Source organism: Vombatus ursinus, unplaced genomic scaffold (assembly GCF_900497805.2).
Source record: "Vombatus ursinus unplaced genomic scaffold, bare-nosed wombat genome assembly UNPS02014779.1, whole genome shotgun sequence".
NCBI classification, from domain to species: domain Eukaryota; kingdom Metazoa; phylum Chordata; class Mammalia; order Diprotodontia; family Vombatidae; genus Vombatus; species Vombatus ursinus.
The window spans coordinates 29,939,819-29,958,751 of NW_020954557.1; the positions used below are offsets into that span (position 1 = coordinate 29,939,819).

At 34.9% G+C, this 18,933-nt stretch overlaps 1 pseudogene; it reads right to left on the minus strand.

The window, feature by feature from the left end:
* The window catches only part of LOC114045852, a 75,030-nt pseudogene that overhangs the window by 49,300 nt on the left and 6,797 nt on the right, over positions 1-18,933 (minus strand).

Here is an 18,933-nt window from a genome sequence, read left to right on the forward strand (position 1 = left end):
AGATAGATAGAGGGCACAGGGTGAGTTGAAGATGAAGGGGTCATATCTGGAGAATAAAATTAAGGGGTGAGAGAGGATTATACTAGAAGAAGGAGAAAGGAAGAGGCATAACAGGGTAAGTTATTTAGCAAAAAAACAGAAAAGAAAAGGCTCTTACAGTGGAGGGGAAATGGGGGAAGGTGATAGGGAATGAGTGAATCTTATTCTCATAAGATTTCACTTAAGGAGGGAATAACATACATACTCAATTGGGTATGGAAATCTGTCTTACCCTACAGAAAAATAGGGGTGGGGGAAGCGGACAAGAGAGTAGTGGGATGACAGAGAGGAGGGCAGACTGGGAAAGGGGGTAATCAGAAGCAAATACTTCTGAGGAGGGACAGGGTCAAAAAAAAGAATAGAATAAAAGGGGTGGGGGGATAGGATTAAGGGAAATGGAGTTAGTTTTTCACTGCATGTCTACTATGGAAGTGTTTTGCATAACTGCACATGTATAGCCTATATTGAGTTGCTTGCCTTTTCAATGAGTGTGGGTCGGGAGGGAGGAAGGGAGAAAATTTGGAACCCAAAGTTTTAAAAACACATATTAAAAAAATGTTTTTGCATGCAACTGGGACATAAGAAATATAGGAAATTATTTACAGAAACCTATCCTGCCCTACAGGAAAATAGAAGGGGAAGGGGATAAGAGAAGGGGGGAAGAAATAGAAGGGAAGGCAGACAAGGGGAAGGGGTGTTTAGAATGCATGCCATCTTGGGTCAGGGGGAGGGGCAAGATGGAGTGAAAATTTGGAACTCAAAATCTTGTGGAAGTAAATGTTGCAAACTAAAAATAAATAAATTTATTAATTAAAAAATAAAATAAAATAAAAAGGTAAGAAATGATGAGCAGGTTGATTTCAGAAAAAACCTAGGTAGACTTACATGAGCTGATGGTCAGTGAAATGAGCAGAACTAGGAGAACACTGCACACAGTAATAGTAATATTATACAATGAGCAACCGTGAATGACTTAGCTGGTCTCAGCAATACAATAACCTAAAACAGTCCCAAAAGACTCATGATGAAAATTGCTAACCACCTCCATAGAAAGAACTGATGAAGTCAAAATGCAGACTGAAGCATACTTTTAAAAAAATTCTTTTTTTTATTGTTATGTATTTTCACAACCTGACTAATATCAAAATATTCTTTCCATGACTTCATGTGTATATCTATATGAAATTAAGGGGCATGAGAAGAGAGACTGGGAGAGAACTTGGCATTTAAATTTTTTAAAAATGAATGTTAAAAATTGTGTTTATATCTAATTGGAAAAATAAAATATTTAAAAAGAAAAAACTCTAATGACATTTTGTTTCTGATCAATAGAATGCAATCTCCTTGAAGGTACAAACTCATTTTGTTTTATTACGCCCATTTCCTGACACATTGACTGGCATAGAGTAAATGCATAAATATTTGTTCACAGAATGAGAGCAGCCTATGCTGCATTTTGAAAATTTGTTCCTTTACACAAATGGCAAGAAAGAAATATAATATATCATCCAGGAACTACTGACAGATCTGCAAAAGGTGTGATCTGAGAATGTAGCTAGACTAAGGATTTTCCAGGTGAACTACTGGTGCCAAGGAAATTGTTAGCATCTGAAGGAAAGCCCTAAGGAAAGTGTGTAGATTTTCTATTTATGATTTATGGGAAGACATAGACAAGACTTACACAGGAAGAGGAGATGTGGATAGAATTTCTGTCTATGACATCAACCCTTGTTGATGAGAAAATGGGTTGACTGAAGAATAACAGTGAGAAGAAGCACATTATTGCCATAACTTTCCTTTGTTTGGATGACTTCATATAATGTTTTTTTCTATATCACTTTTGAGATAATTTTTTTTAATTTCATGGTTCAATGTATTGCTTGTTGAGTTTATTATTCCAAGCCTAAAACACTAATTTTGAATGATCTGTTTTTCAAAAAAATACTGCATTTTGATCTTTTAGTTGCTACCCACCATATGAAACCTGTCTAATTCTGCTAGTTAAAATTATCTTACTATTAACTTCTCTGCTTATTTGTATTCCCCAGTAGAATGGTTTACAACCTCCTTTGCAGCAGAAAGTGTTGTTTCATTCATGTATTCTTAGTCCTTAGCATGAAGGTTAGTATGTGGTAGGTACTTAATGAATAGTTATCAAATTAAACTGAATTGTATTAAGTCTTTCTCCTTTACCACTGTGGTCCTGCTATGTTTTGACTACATATTATCTCCAAGTCTTCCTTTAAACTTAATGTTCATTTCTCAGAGATCCCTCTCATATTGATTTACTTTTATTAACTCCATTGAACAGTTACATTTATTTCCTTTCTCTCAACTGTCTAAACTAACCTAGAACTAAAAAACTCTTCTGATCTGTTTCTTATATACTTTAAAATATACATGGTTTCATCATTCAGGTCATAATTACATGAAAACAAATAAACTTTCTGATTCTAGATGGCAAGCTGATTGAAAACAACATTTATGCTATTTTTTATTATTAATAAATTTATTTATTTTTAGTTTTCAACATTTACTTCACAAGATTTTGAGTTCCAAATTTTCACCCCATCTCACCCCTTCCCCCACCCCAAGATGGCATGCATTCTGAATACCCCTTCCCCTAGTCTGCCTTTCCTTCCATCTCTATCCCCAATCCCTTATTCTTTTCCCCTTCTATTTTCCTGTATGGCAGGATAGACTTCTGTACCCCATTTCCTGTATTTCTTATTTCCAAGTTGCATGTGAAAACTTTTTTTTAAATATGTGTTTTTAAAACTTTGGGTTCCAAATTTTCTACTTTACTCCCTCCCAACCCACCCTCATTGAAAAAGCAAGCAACTCAATATAGGTTATACATATGCAGTTGTGCAAAACACTTCCATAATAGACATGCTGTGAAAAACTGACTCTATTTCCATGAATGCTATCCCCCCCAATTTATTCTATTCTTTCTTTTGACCCTGTCCCTCCTCAGAAGTATTTGCTTCTGATTAACCCCTTTCCCAACATGCCCTCCTCTCTATCATCCCCCTACTCTCTTGTCCCTTCCCCCCTTATTTTCCTGTAGGGTAAGACAGATTTCCATACCCAATTGAATGTGTATGTTATTCCCTCCTTAAGTGAAATCCTACGAAAATAAGATTCACTCATTCCCTATCACCTTCCCCCATTTCCCCTCCACTGTAAGAGTCTTTTTTTTTTGAGGTTTTTTTTGTGAGATAATTTACCCCATTATACCTCTCCCTTTGTCCTTCCACTGGTATAATCCTCTCTCACCCCTTAATTTTATTCTCCGGATATGACCCCTTCATCTTCAACTCACCCTGTGCCCTCTATCTATCTATCTGTCTATATATACATACATATAATTTTTTTCCCTTCCAACTACCTTAGTACTGACAAAGGTCTCATGAGTTACAAATATCATCTTTCCATGTAGGAATGTAAACAGTTCAACCTAAATAAGTCTCTTATGATTTCTCTTTCCTGTTTACTCTTCATGTTCCACTTGAGTTTTGTATTGGAAAGTCAAATTTTCTATTCAGCTCTGGTCTTTTCATCAAGAATGATTGAAAGTCCTCTATTTCACTGAATGACCATTTTTTTCCCTGGCTTGATTGTACTCAGTTTTTCTGGGTAGGTGATTCTTGCTTGCAATCCTATATCCTTTGCCCTCCAGAATATTATATTCCATGCCCTGCAGTCCCTTAATGTAGAAGCTGCTAAATCTTGTGTTATCCTGATTGTGTTTCCACAATACTTGAATTGTTTCTTTCTGGCTGCTTGTAATATTTTCTCCTTGACCTGGGAACTCTGGAATTTGGCTACAATGTTCCTAGGAGTTTTCCTTTGGGGATCTCTTTCAGGAGGATATAGGTGAATTCTTTCAATTTCTATTTTGCCCTCTGGTTATAAAATATATGGGCAGTTTTCCTGGATAATTTCTTGACAGAAGATGTCTAGCCTCTTTTTTTGATCATGGCTTTCAGATAGTCCAATCATTTTTAAATTCTCTCTCCTGGATCTGTTTTCCAGGTCAGTTGTTTTTCCAATGAGATATTTCACATTGTTTTCTAATTTTTCGTTCTTTTGGATTTGTTTTACAGTGTCTTGATTTATCATAAAGTCACTAGCTTCCAATTGCTCTATTCTAATTTTTAAGGAAGTATTTTCTTCAGTAATCTTTTGAACTTCCTTTTCCATTTGTCCAATTTTGCTTTTTAGGGCATTCTTCTCCTCCTTGGCTTTTTGGACGTCTTTTGCCATTTGGGTTAGGCTATTTTTTAAGGTGTTATTTTCTTCAGAATTTTTTTGGGTCTCCTTTAGCAAGCTGTTGACTTGTTTTTCATGACTTTCTTGCATCACTCTGAGTTTTTCCTCTACTTCTCTTACTTGCTTCTCAAAATCCCTTTTGAGCTCTTCCAAGGCCTGCAACTGATTCATATTTTTCTTGAAGCTTTGGATGTAGGAGCTTTGACTTTGTTGTCTTCTTCTGTTTGTATGTTTTGATCTTCTTTGTCACCAAAGTAAGCTAATATAGTCTGACTCTTTTATGTGCTGCTTGCTTATGATCCCAACCAATTCCTTGAGTTTTACACTCTTTGTTAAGGTAAAAGTCTGCTTCCATTACGGAGAATGTACTGTCCCAAGCTTCGGGAGTTTGTACCGCTGTTTTCAGAGCTACTTCTAGGGACCTGTAAATTTTCAGTTCTTCCAAGGTGATATGATAAGGGGTGAGGTGTTTTCTCTCCACTGCCACAACAAGCTCCACCATGCCAGCACTCCTTCTTGCTCCAGAAGGAGGCTCCTCAGAACTGTGACCCAGATCCAAGCACTGGTAAAGCAAGAGATTCCTGCCTCAGCTCTCATAAAGAGATCCCTGCAATCCCCCTCTGATCAGCCACTCGATTCCCCCCCAGTCTGTGGGATGGAAGCTCAGGATGCATCCCTGGTCTGTGCTCATGACTTGTGGCTGAAACCTAGCTCCTCTCTCTCACGCAGTCACAGATTTTTCCCACAGACCTTCTAAGTTGTCTTTGATGTTTGTGGGTTGAGAAGTATGGAAATCACCACAGTTGCCGTGATTCAGTCCTCTGAGGCCTGCTTCAGGGTCACTGTGGCCTGTGTGCCCAAGCCACACAGCGCTCCTCTCTCTGTCCGGCATGATATTCCTTTCTGATCAACCATCCAGGCTATCTTTGGCTAGAAATTTGTTTTACTCTGTGTTTTTGTGGGTTCTGCTGCTTTAGAATTTGTTTAGAGTCATTTTTATAAGTATTTGGAGGGGTTTGGGGGAAAGCTCAAGTAAGTCACTGCTTTCCTTCCTCCATCTTGGCTCCCCCCCCAGTTTATGCTATTTTTAGAAGTCTTTCGTTAATAACTTTGAAAAAAATATGTATGATTCCCTGAATATAATTAGGACCTATTAAGTCTTTAATGATTTCAGAGTACAAATTACAATGCTCAAAAACAATTATTAGCTATCGTTCTGTTGTTGAAGATTTTTTGATTAGAAGTAGACTGGTTCTCAGACAAGAGAATTGAAGTATACTACTCAGTCTATGTTCAAATTCCTTCCAGCTTTGAAGGATCTACCAGAGATGTTTTCTATTGGATAGCCTTCATGAACTAAGGTTTACAACAGTGCTTGATTAGACATTTGAATACAATTTCAATATCAGTTTGTTTCCTATTTGACTCCTTTTCTGAAGCTAGTCAGTAGTAGATTTGTAGGATACCTAGCATATATTAGATGTTTGTTGAAAATCTACAGTAAAATCTTGTTTAATTGCCATTTATCTCAGGAGAAAGAAATTAACTATGTTCATTTTTTCAATAAATTTGTATTAATGTCTTTTGTATGTTCCAATGTACTACTCTCCACCTCCCAGAAACAATCCCTTATAGTAAAGAATAAAAAAATGAAAAGAAAAAGAAAACAGTTCAGAAGAATGAAAACATATGAAATAAGTCTGACCTTGTAGGCAATGTTCAAAACCAAGAGTCCTATAACTCTTCCAAAATGATGGGGTGGAGTGTGACCTTCTTATAATCCTTCCTTGTGGCTAAGCAATGTCATTGTAGTTATACAGTATTGTTTTGATTGTGTTATTATCATGTTCTATTTACATCATTGTCATCATTGAGTATATTTTTTTTCTGCTTCTCCTTATTTCACTTTGAATCAATTCAAATATGTTTCTTCATGATTCTAAGTATTCATCATATTATCAATTCTTAACAGCATAACAATGTTCCAATATTTTTATGTACCACATCTTTTTTGAAGCCATTCCCCAATAGGAGTACCAAATTTTGAATGCAAAAAATGGGAACTGGTAAAATTTATTTTCTATAGCAGCAAAATTATAAAATACATTAAGGAAATCCAATAAAACATGATTTGTGTATGATTCAACTCATACCTTCCACAATGTAATTGTGTACAGTAAAAGATTAATGTTATGATTTAGTTGTAATACTTATATTGATTATATTAATTAGAAAAAAAACTTGCAAAGGATTTCCCTCTCTAAATATTTTTCATGTTTGTCTTTTTAAAATATTACTCTAAAATTACTAAATATTAACATTACTAAATATAATATACTGAATACTAAAAATGTTAAATATTACTCTACTTTTTTCCTTTAAAATGTGTCTGCATGACACTTTTTAGATATTAAGAAATGGCATGCTGCTCACATGTAATTTTTTTAATATATCTATAGATATTCCTGTCTTTTAAAATCTGTATTTCTGAAAAGCAATATGGTATAGGAGCTATAGTCTTTCAATTGGTTAAAAGAAGTCCTGCGTTAGCCTCTCAGCCTCTGGAATTTATCAGCTGTGTGACCATGATCAAGTCATTGATTATCTATGAGCCTAACCAACTAAGGTTTTTCTAAGTTTCTGATGGATTATACATTGATGGAGGGAGATACCACATTAAAAAAAATTCCAAAATTATTGAAGTATTGATTCATTTATGTTTCTACAATCACTATCAAGCAGGGAATTGTGATAACCCCTGTTTTACAAATGGGCAAAACAGAAATTGCTAATGATCTATAAACAGAGGTATGTGCTGGTAAAATTTTAACAATGGCTCTCCAAAAACTCGGGATACAATTTTAAGTTTCATCTGCATTGTTTACATATTTTCCTTTATTTTCTGAAATATGCAGTCAACGAAACAATGACTCTAGCCCTGATTTTTAATCTTTGCCTATTTCAGATATGTAAATGCTCAGATTGAAAATATAACAATCAACTCTCTCAAGCTGGTTCCAGTACAACTCAGTGTAAAATATTGAAAATAAAGATCTTTCCTAATCTTGCTGTTAAAAACAAAGACACGCAAAAAAAAGGATCGGAAATTTTTAATATTTTATGCTTCAGACCAAGAAGTTAAAAGTATAAGGGTATTTTATTTTCAACAGACTAGCTAAACCACAATGCATATTAGTCCTCAAATTTTTATAATAATTTGTATGTAACAGTTGTGATTCTTTCATGTAGATAGAAGGAAACTGGGATTTTGAAAGACATAGGATTTGTTTGTATATATGCATGTGTATGTATGCATGTGTATGTATATGTGTGTATAATGAAAACACAAGGCATGGCAATCACTGCTGTAAAGTGAGGGAATAAATCTGATTTTATTTATGTAGGCATTTCTTATTTTAATATGTAGTGCAGGACCATGCTGATGATGTGTAATGAGTCAGGGTGAAACATGTATGAATAAAAGTACTGTCAATTAGCAAATAGGTTATTTTTTTCTTTGTATATTTTATGTGGAGATTAGTTTTCCCCAGAAAGAAGAAAAAAAAAAGTAACAAAGAGGGGAGTTGACAAAGTGAATAAAATTTCCATTTTATGTCTGCCTTTATTCTTCTTCAATTTCCTACATACTTTTTATTTATAAGTTGGAATATAATTATGAAGTATGTCAATATGCAAATTTTAGTACAGCAAGACCCAATGACATATTTCTTTCCCACAGGGTGATATTTACATTCTACAATCTGCATATTTGGGTGTTTTCAGTAAGGCACTCTAGTAGTCTTGATTTACTCACAAATTCCTCAATAAGAATGTATTATATGGTTTTGTTAGGATTTGATTCATTAACCTACAGGCACTTTGTTGTAGGAAAGCACACTCCATCATTTTTCAGTTATTCATTTGTTCACTTCATTCATTAATCCAATATTTATTGAGCACTTATGTGCCATCATAATGCCTCACTTTTTTATAGTATTTTGCAGTTTACAGAGCAATTTCCTCAAAACAACCCTGTAAAGCAGATTGTGTGAATATTGTTTTCCCAATTTTGCAGATAAGGAAACTGAGGCTTAGACATTTTGTCACTATCTAGTTACTACATAGCAATGAGTAATCCTTAAATATTGAAGCATCATAAATACGGTAAAAAAAAAACAAAACAAACCAATCCTCAGCTGTTCTTTGCCTTTTCCCTAATCTACCTGAATCTGATATAAGTTTGGACAGATTCTGGGATCAATGAGGGTCAGTAGATAACATAAAGTATGAAACTAACAGAACAAAGAAAACATATAATCAAAAAAGCTCTTTTTTAATATTTTGGCTTTTCCCATAAATTCTTGAAATCTAGTTGTCCTAAACTTGTTGTTCTGGGTCTGTGGTTTGCTTTGTATAGGGTACAATGCAGTGAAGGAACTCACACTATGTAGATCCGTAATTGTATGCAAATCACAGTATTGGAAAGCTTTCTGGGGCAATGAGAAATTAAATGATAGGCTTAGTGAGGGTGTCATAACCAGTGTGGGTTGATGGTTAGACTTGAACTCAGGTTTTACTATCTCTGAGGCCAGATTTTTCTCTAATCCTGTCAACAAACATTTATTAAATATGTGGAAAATACATATGCAACTTGGGTGAATAATCAATTATTTTCAACATTGTAAACATAGCTTGAATTTTGTTTATTCTGCCCACTTCCCTCATTTAGCATGACTGTCTGAACTGAAAATAATTATGTTTCCCCATGGATATTGCTTATTTTGAACCTAATGTCATCATATATTTTTTGGAAAGGGTTATCACATGAGATAAAAGGAAAATCAAACTGTCTTTACCTACAGCTTGAAGAAAATCTTTTCATTTCCTAAAAATATTCAAAACTGTTAATTCAATTTGTTTTAAAATATTTTCCCACCTCTCTAGACTTTCTCTGTAAACCAAATACAGCAAGGAAATCTATTCTTATAAACTCTCTGGCAAGCATGAACTATATTTGCTGGAAATCTCATGAGGAAGTCTGTGTTTGCAAGATTTTTAGCCAGCTTCAATACTAAACACATCCCAGTAAGCTTCAGGGAAGCATTCACAATTGATAACTTAACCCCTAAATATTTTGAGCTTTGCCAATCACTCATTTTAATAACAGTAATGGAATGGACCATACAAAAATAAAATCTTTTCTTACTTGTGTTAGGATGTTGTCAAAAAATAACTACAGACTGGTTGTATCAGGCAAATGTTATTTTAAACTCAAAGGAGATATTACCCCAATTGTTTGAGATCAAGCCAAAGTGAATTAAATGTGAAGAAATAAGAAACTAATTGTTCACAAAATAACAAGACCAGTGCAAATCAGTAAATAGTTCCATTTTTTGAACTTATTTCTGTGAATCCTTTTGGGTTACCATAGACAATGAAACTAACCACATGTACAATGTACAGCAAACTGGCTCCAAATTGCATAATTGAATTGGACAAAAGCAGATTGTATTGCAACAGCTAGGTAGTGCAGTGGACAGAATGCTGGGCATGGAATCAGAAAGAGTCTTCTTCCTGAGTTCAAATCTGACTCCAGACACTTACTAGTTGCATGACTCTACGCCAGTCACTTACCCCTGTTTGCCTCAATTCCCTCATCTATAAATGAGCTGGAGGAGGAAATAACAAACCATTCCAGTATATTTGCCCAGAAAGCTCCAAATGGGATCACAAAGAATTGGACAAGACTGAAAAACAGGCCATATTGCCTTTGAAGTTGTGATGGCAAAAAAATAAACAAAACAAACAAACAAACAAAAATTAGGGGTTGAATAAATTGTATTAGATAAATGTGATGTAGTATGGTGCTGTAAGAAAAGATGAAGTGGAAAATTTCCAAAATGTGTGGAAAGATGTGTATGAACCAATACAGAGTAAAGTTAGCAGAACCAGAAGAACAATTTTTACTATAATATCATTATTATAAAGACAAACAATTTTGAGGGCTTTTACAAATTAATGAAAAATGAAATGAGCAGAACTAAGGAGCAAATTTATACAATAATACTACTACTGAGGCAGCTAGGTGACTCAGTGGATATAGCATTGTGCCTAGAGTTTGGAAGACCTGAGTTCAAATTCAGCCTCAGGCACTTCCTAGCTGGGTAACCCTGGGAATATTACTTAAACTGTTTTCCTTTATCCACTGGAGAAGGAAATGGTAAATCATTCCAGTATTTTTGCTCAGAAAACCCCTTGGACAGTATGATGTGTGGGGTCATGAAGAATTTGACATGACTGGAGGACTCAACAACAACAATGAAACAACAATATACAAAAATAAACAACTTCAAAAGGTATAAGAACTATGATAAATATAATGACTATCTGTGATTCCAGAGGAATGATGATAAAATATGCTAACCATGACAGAGAAGTGATTGATATAGGATGCAGAATGCTACATACATGTTTTGGAATATAACCATTGAGTTATTAGTTTTGCTTAACAATATATATGTGTTTTAAGTAATAATGTTTTTCCTTTCCTTTTCTTTTTTCTCAAAGGATGAGGGGTCAGATATCTCTGTGTGCATCTATACACATGCATGTATATATAATATTACATTATGTTATATATTATATAGTAGGGAGGTGAAAAGAGTGCTACAGATGTGAAATATTATAACACTATCAGATGAAGTTATTTTAGTACTAATTTTACATAACTATTTGACTTAGGTTCAATACCTCTCATAAACTAGGAATAATCTGTAGATGGTTGTCATGTAAAAACAAAACAAATCAATTAAACAAAACCAAACAAAAACAATTCTTCATGTTACTCTATAAAACAAAGTTCCACCTTTAACCTCGATACCATTCCCCTAATATTGTTTTACTATGAGAAATGCATCACTATAATCTCTGAAGTGCTGAAATTCAAAACTTTAAATGGTGATAAAGAAGCACATAGTGGATTTTATTATAAATAAAAAGTGCTAGAGTGAAGTAGGATAGACATATGACTGAAAAAAAAAAGTGCAGATAATGTAGCAAAAATAAGGTAAAAGAATAGGTAGATGGGATCTCCCGTTAGTATTCTTATCATTTCCACAGAATAGGAAACAGTTCTCCAGGATGTTGGGTAGGCCCTCCAAACCCTATGTTGAAATGATGGGAGAATAAGAATGAGAGACACTCAAGTTGAACTTGTTTGATTAATGTACATCACTGGAGGAAATTTCCAAAGTGATGAAATACCATATCAATTTGAGTATTAGTATATCTCTTACTCCTTTATGCAGACTTTACAAAGTTATTTAGAACTCAGATAAGTTTTTATAGTGTTTAGTGGAGTGATTCCCATTCCTAATTTTGTGATGCTTATAGCCATTTCGATGTATATGTTTTACATGATTTTCAGAACATTTTTCAAATACATTTAATTTTAGATTGCAAAATTTTAATGCCTTTTAGAAAGTATTTTCATGGGGGTGGAGACAAGATGGTGGAGGGAAAGCAGTGACTTGTTTGAGCTCTCCCCCCAAACCCCTCCAAATACCTATAAACATGGCTCTAAACAAATTCTAAAGCAGCAGAACCCACAAAAAGACAGAGTGAAACAAATTTCCAGTCAAAGACAACCTGGATGTTTGATCAGAAAGGTATATCACGCCAGGCAGAGAGAGGAGCTCAGTTTGGCGTGGGTGCGCAGGCCACAGGGAACCTGGAGCAGGCCTCAGAGGACTTAATCATGGGCAGCTGTGGCAGTTTCCAGACTTCTCAACCCAGGAACGCCAAAAACAACTTAGAACGTCAGTGGGAAAAGTCTGTAACTACTGTGAGAGAGGAGCTAGGTCTCAGCTGCAAGTCTCAAGTGCAGCCCAGGGCTGAGGCTGTTTCCCAAGCTTCCAGCCCAAAGACTGAGGGAGAATCAAGTGGCTGATCAGCAGGGGATTGCAAGGATATTTTTGCCAGTGCTGAAGCAGGAGTCTCTTGCTTTGCCCATGCTTGGATCTGGGTCAAAGTTCTGAGGAGTGGTCCTTGGGCAAGAAGGAGTGCTGGCATGGTGGAGCTTGTTGTGGCAGTGGAGAGGAAACACCTCGCTATTTATCACACCACCTTGGAAGAACTGAAAATTTTCAGATCCCTAGAAGTAGCTCTGAAAACAGCTGTACAAACCCCCGAAGCTTGGAATAGTACACTCTTCACATTGGAAGTAGACTTTTACCTTAACATAGAGTTTAAAACATGGAGGCCAGGCCTCCATGTGCTTAAGTGTAGGCATGTGGAAAGGCAAAAAAACCCCACCTGGCCTCAGCACATGCCAGAAACCATCATTATGACCACAGATAAGCACCAGGTAAGCTCCAAAAGAAGAGCTCAACATTAAAAGACATGAAATAAACAAAAAAAAAGTATCAAAAAGCAAAAATGAACATTGACCATAGAAAGTTGCTATGATGACAGAGAAGATCCAAATGCAAACTCAGAAGAGGACAATATTCTAATTTACCTACATGAGAAACCTCGAAGGGTAATATGAATTGGTCTCAAGTCCAAAAGGCCTTCTTGAAAGAGCCAAAGAAGGATTTTAAAAATCAAATGAAAGAGGTAGAAGAAAAATTACAAAAAGAAATGAGAAAATTAAGAAAAGTGAGAGAAAATCAACAGTTTGGAAAAGGAAGGACACAAATTGCCTGAAGAAAACAATTCCTTAAAAAATTCACTTGCCAAATGGAAAAAAAAAAAAACCCTGAAGAAACCAACTCCTTAAAAAGTAGAATTAGCCACATGGAAAAGTAGGTACAAAAGCTAACTAAAGAAAATATTTCTTTAAAAATTAGAATGGGGCAAGTGGAAGCTAATGACTCTATGAGACACCAAGATCAATCAAATAAAATTGAAAGAGTGGAAAAAAAATAGAAGAAAATGTAAAATATCTCATTAGAAAAACAACTGACCTGGAAAATAGATCCTGGAGAGATAATTTAAGAATAATTGGACTACCAGAAAGGAATGATTAAAAAGAGCTTGCACAGCATCTTTCAAGAAATTATCAAAAAACAAGCAAACAAACAAACAAAAAACTTCCCTGTTATCCTAGAACCAGAGAGGAAAATATTCATTGAAAGAACCCACTGATCACCTCCTGAAAGAGATGCCAAAATGAAAACTCCAAGGAATATCATAGCCAAATTTCAGAACCATAAGGTCAAGGAGAAAATACTGTAAGTAGTGAGGAAGAAACAATTTAAATATTATGGAACCAAAGTCAGTATTATGTGGGACTTAGCAGCTTTTACACTAAAGGATTAGAGGGCTTGGAGTATTATATTCCAGAAGGCAAAGGAGATTGGATTACAACCAAGAATAAACAACCCAGCAAAATTGAGCATAATCTTTCAGGAGAAAAGATGGGCATTAAATGAAATAGGTGACTTACAATCATTACTGATTAAAAAAAACAGAGCTAAACAGAAAAATTCGATCTTCAAATACAAAACTCAAGAGAAACATAAAAAGGTAGGAATGAAAGGAAAAAAATGTTGAATATGGTTAAACTGTTTACATTCCTACACAGGAAGATGATACTTATAACTCTTGAGAACTATATCTTTATTATGTCATTTAAAGGGGTATAGGGGGTGTGGGCACAAATTGACTTTGATATGAGGATAAAAAATAATTAAGGGGTGAACAAAGGATTGGACTAGGAGAAGAGAAAAGGGGAGGCAGAATAGGGTAAATTACATTACATGAAGAAGCACAAAGATCTATTACAGTAGAAGGAAAGAAAGGAAGGAGGTGACCATTGTTTGAATCTTATTCTCATTAGATTTGGCTCAAAGAGATAATAACATATATATTCAGTTGGTTATAGAAATCTATCTTACTCTATATGTAAGTAGGGAGAGAAAGGGGAAAGAAAATGGAGGTGGGGTTATAGAAGGCAGGGAACATTGAGGGAGACAGTGGTCAGAAAGAAAACTGGTGAGGAGAGAGAGGTTGAAAGGAGAAAGAAAAGTAAAAGTGGGTAAAATAGGATGGAGAGAAAGACAATCAGAAATCATAACTGTGAATATGAATGGGATGAACTCTCTCATAAAAGAAAAGTGGATAGCAGAGTGGATTAAAAATCCATAATCCTACAATATATTGTTTACAAGAAACATGTTTGAAACAGAGAGATACACACAGAGTAAGAGTCAAAAGCTGGAGCAGAATATATTATGCTTCAGCTGAAGTAAAGAAAAGCAAGGGTAGCAATCCTGATCTCAGACAAAACAAAAGCAAAAATAGATCTAATTAAAAGAGAAAAGAAAGGAGACTACATATTGCTAAAATGAACCATATTAATGAAGTCATATCAGTATTAAACATATGCACCAAGTAGAATAGCATCAAAATTCTTGGAGGAGAAGTTAAGTAAGTTATAAGAAGAAATATACAGCAAAACCATACTAGTGGGTGACCTCAACTTCCCCTCTCAGAACTAGATAAATCTAACCACACAATAGAAAGAAGTTGAGGTTGAATAGAATTTTAGAAAAAAGTTAGATATGGTAGACCTCTGGAGAAAATTGAATGGAGATAGAAAGGAATATACCTTTTTCTCAGTGGTACATGACACCTACACAAAAATTGACCATGTACTAGGGCATAAAAACCTCACAACCCAATACAGAAAAGCAGAAATATTAAATGCATCCTTTTCAACTGATGATACAATAAAAATTGCATGTAATAAAGGGCCATGGAAAGATAAACTAAAAATTAATTGGAAACTAAATAATCTAATCCTAAAGCATGAGTGGGTCAAGCAATAAATCATATAAATAATCAATAACTCATCAAACAGAATGACAATGATAAGACAGCATAACAAAACTTATGGGATGCAGTGAAAGCAGATCTTAGGAGAGGTTTTATAACTGAATACTTACACGAATAAAATAGAGAAAGAGGTCAATGAATTGGGCATGCAACTTCAAAAGCTAAAAAAAACTTTAAAATTTTCAATTAAATATCAAATTAGAAATTCTGAAAATCAAAAAAGAGATTAAGAAGATTGAAATTGAGAAAACCATTAAACTAATGAATGAAACTAGGAGCTAGTTTTATGAACAAACCAATAATATAGATGAATCTTTGGTTTATTTAGTTAAAAAAAGCAGAAAACTGAATTACCAATATCAAAAATGAAAAGGGTGAATTCACCACTAATGAAAAATAAATTAAAACAATAATTAAGAGGTATTTTGCCCAACTGTATGCCAATAAATCTGACAATCCAAGTGAAATATAAATTGCCCAGGTTAACAGAAAAAAAAAATAAAATACTCAAATGACACCAAATCAAAAAAAGAAATAAATAAATTGAAGAAGCCATCAATGAAGTCCCTAAGAAAAAAATCTCTAGGGCCAGATGAATTCCAAAGTGAATTCTACCAAATATTTAAATAACAATTAATTTCACTACAGTATAAACTATTTGGAATAATAGGTGAAGAAGGAGTCTTACCATTTTTTTATGATACAAATAGAGTGCTTATACCTAGAATAGGAAGAGGCAAAACAGACAAAGAAAATTATATACCTATTTCTCTGATGGATATAGATGCAAAAATTTTAAATAAAATATTAGCAAAAAGATTACAGCAACTTATCATGAGAATAATACACAATGACCAGATAGGATTTATACCAGGAATCGAGGGCTTGTTCAATATTAGGAAACCTACCAGCATAATTGACCATGTCAATAACAAAATTAACAGAAATCATATGGTTATCTCAATGGATGCAGAGAAAACTTTTAACAAAATACAGCACCCATTCCTGTTAAAAAACACTAGATAACATAGGAATAAATGGAGTTTTCCACAAAATGATAAGTAGCATCTATCTAAAACCATCAACAAGCATTATTTGTAATGGTAATAAGTAAGAAGCATTCCCAATAAAATCAGGGGTGAAACTAGGATGACCATTATCACCACTGTTATTCAGAACTGTACTAGAAATTTTAGCTTTAGCATTAAGAGAAGAAAAATATATTGAAGGAATTAGAATATGCAATGAAGAAACAAAGCTATCACTCTTTATAGACCATACAATGGTATACTTAGCGAATCCTAGAGAAGCAACTAAAAAACTACCTGAAATAATTAAAAACTTTAGCAAAGTTTCAGTATATAAAAAACCCCACAAATCATCACCATTTCTATATATTATTAACAAAGCCCAGCAGCAAGAGATAGAAAGCAAAATTCCATTAAATAAAAAACAAACTATTGACAATATGAAATATTTGGGGATCTACTTCCTAGATGAACCAAGGAGCTATTTCAACAAAATTGCAAAACACTTTTCACTCAAATAAAGTCACACCTAAAAAATTGGAAAAATATCACTTGCTCATGGATAGACTTCACTAATACAATAAAAATGAAAATTCTACCTAAATTAATTCACTTATTTGGTTTCATACCAATCAAACTACCAAAAATTATTTTACAATGCTAGAAAACTTAATAACAAAATTCATCTTAAAGAATAAAAGGTCCAGAAAAACCCCTCCAAATACCTATAAAAATGGTTCCAAACAACTTTTAAAACAGCAGAACCCACAAAAAGACAGAGTGAAACAAATTTCCAGCCCAAGACAACTTGGATGGTTGATCAGAAAGGTATATCATGCCAGGCTGGGAGAGGAAATCAGTTTGGCATGGGTGCGCAGGCCACAGTGAGCCTGGAGCAGGCCTCAGAGGACTGAATTGTGGGCAATTGTGGTGGTTTCCAGACTTCTCAACCCATGAAGGCCAAAGACAACTTAGAAGGTCAGTGGAAAAATTCTGTTTCTGCGGTGGTGAGAGAGAAGCGCAGGGTCCCAGCCCCATTCCCAGAGCTTGGGCAGCAGCAGCTGCCTCTTGAGCTTCCAGCCCACAGACTGAGGGTGAATCAAGTTGCTGATCATAGGGGGATTGCAGGGACCTCTCTTCTGGTACAGGACTCTCTTGTTTTGCCCAGGCTTGGATCTGGGTAACAGTTCTAGGTGGTGGTCCTGGGGCAAGGAGGAGTGTTGGCAGGGTGGAACTTGTAGTGGTTGTAGAGAGGAAACTCTCCTCACAGTGCCAAGACATAAAAGAGTACTTGTGGTCACTCATAGACCAGAGCACAGGCCAGGAAAGGAGTAAACACCTTGCCCTTGATCATAGCACCTTAGAAGAACTGAAAATTTACAGATCCCTAGAAGTATCTCTGAAAATAGCTGCACAAAACACCTAAAACTTGGGACAGTGCATTCTCCACATTGGAAGCAGACTCTTACCTTAACAAAGAGTTTATAACTGAAGTAATTGGCTGAGATCATGAGCAAGCAGTGCAAAAAGAGTCAGACTATATTATCTTACTTTGGTGACAAAGAAGATCAAAACACACAACCAGAAGAAGACAACAAAGTCAAAGCTCCTGCATTCAAAGCCTCCAAGAAAAATATGAATCAGTTCCAGGCTAAGGAAGAGGTTCAAAATGATTTTGAGAAGCACGTAAGAGAAATAGAGGAAAAAATGAGAGTGATGCTAAAGGAGACCCAAAAACATACTGAAGAAAACAATACCTTAAAAAATAACCTAACCCAAATGGCAAAAGAGGTCCAAAAAGCCAATGAGGAGAAGAATGCCCTAAAATGCAAAATTGGTCAAACGGAAAAGGAAGTCCAAAAGCTTACTGAAGAAAACACTTCCTTAAAAATTAGAATGGAGAAATTGAAAACTAGTGACAATTTAAGAAATCAAGACACTGTAACACTAATCCAAAAGAATGAAAAAAGAGAAGAAAATGTGAAATATCTCACTGGAAAAACAACTGACCTGGAAAATAGATCCAGGAGAGAGAACTTAAAAATTATTGGACTGTCTGAAGGCCATGATCAAAAAAAGAGCCTAGACATCATCTTTCAAGAAATTATCAAGGAAAACTGCCCTGATATTTTTGAACCAGAGGGCAAAATAGAAATTGAAAGAATCCACTGATCTCCTCCTGAAAGAGATCCCCAAAGGAAAACTCCTAGGAATATTGTAGCCAAATTCCAGAATTCCCAGGGCAAGAAGAAAATATTGTAAGCAGTCAGAAAGAAACAATTCAAGTATTGTGGAAACACAATCAGGATAACAAAAGATTTAGCAGCTTCTACATTAAGGGACCACAGAGCATGGAATATGATATTCCAGAGGGCAAAGGAGATAGGATTACAACCAAGAATCACCTACCCACAAAACTGAGCATAATCCTTCAGGGGAAAAAATGGTCATTCAATGAAATAGGGGACTTTCAAGCATTCCTGAGGAAAAGTCCAGAGCTGAATAGAAAATTTGACCTTCAAATACAAGACTCAAGTGAAACATGGTAGAGGTAAACAGGAAATAGAAATCATAAGAGACTTATTATGGTTGAACTGTTTACATTCCTGCAGGGAAAGATGATATTTGTAACTCATGAGTCCTTTGTCAGTATTAGGGTAGTGAGAGGGAAAAAATTATATATATGTATAGACAGAGAGATAGATTAGATAGATAGATAGATAGATAGATAGATAGATAGATAGATAGATAG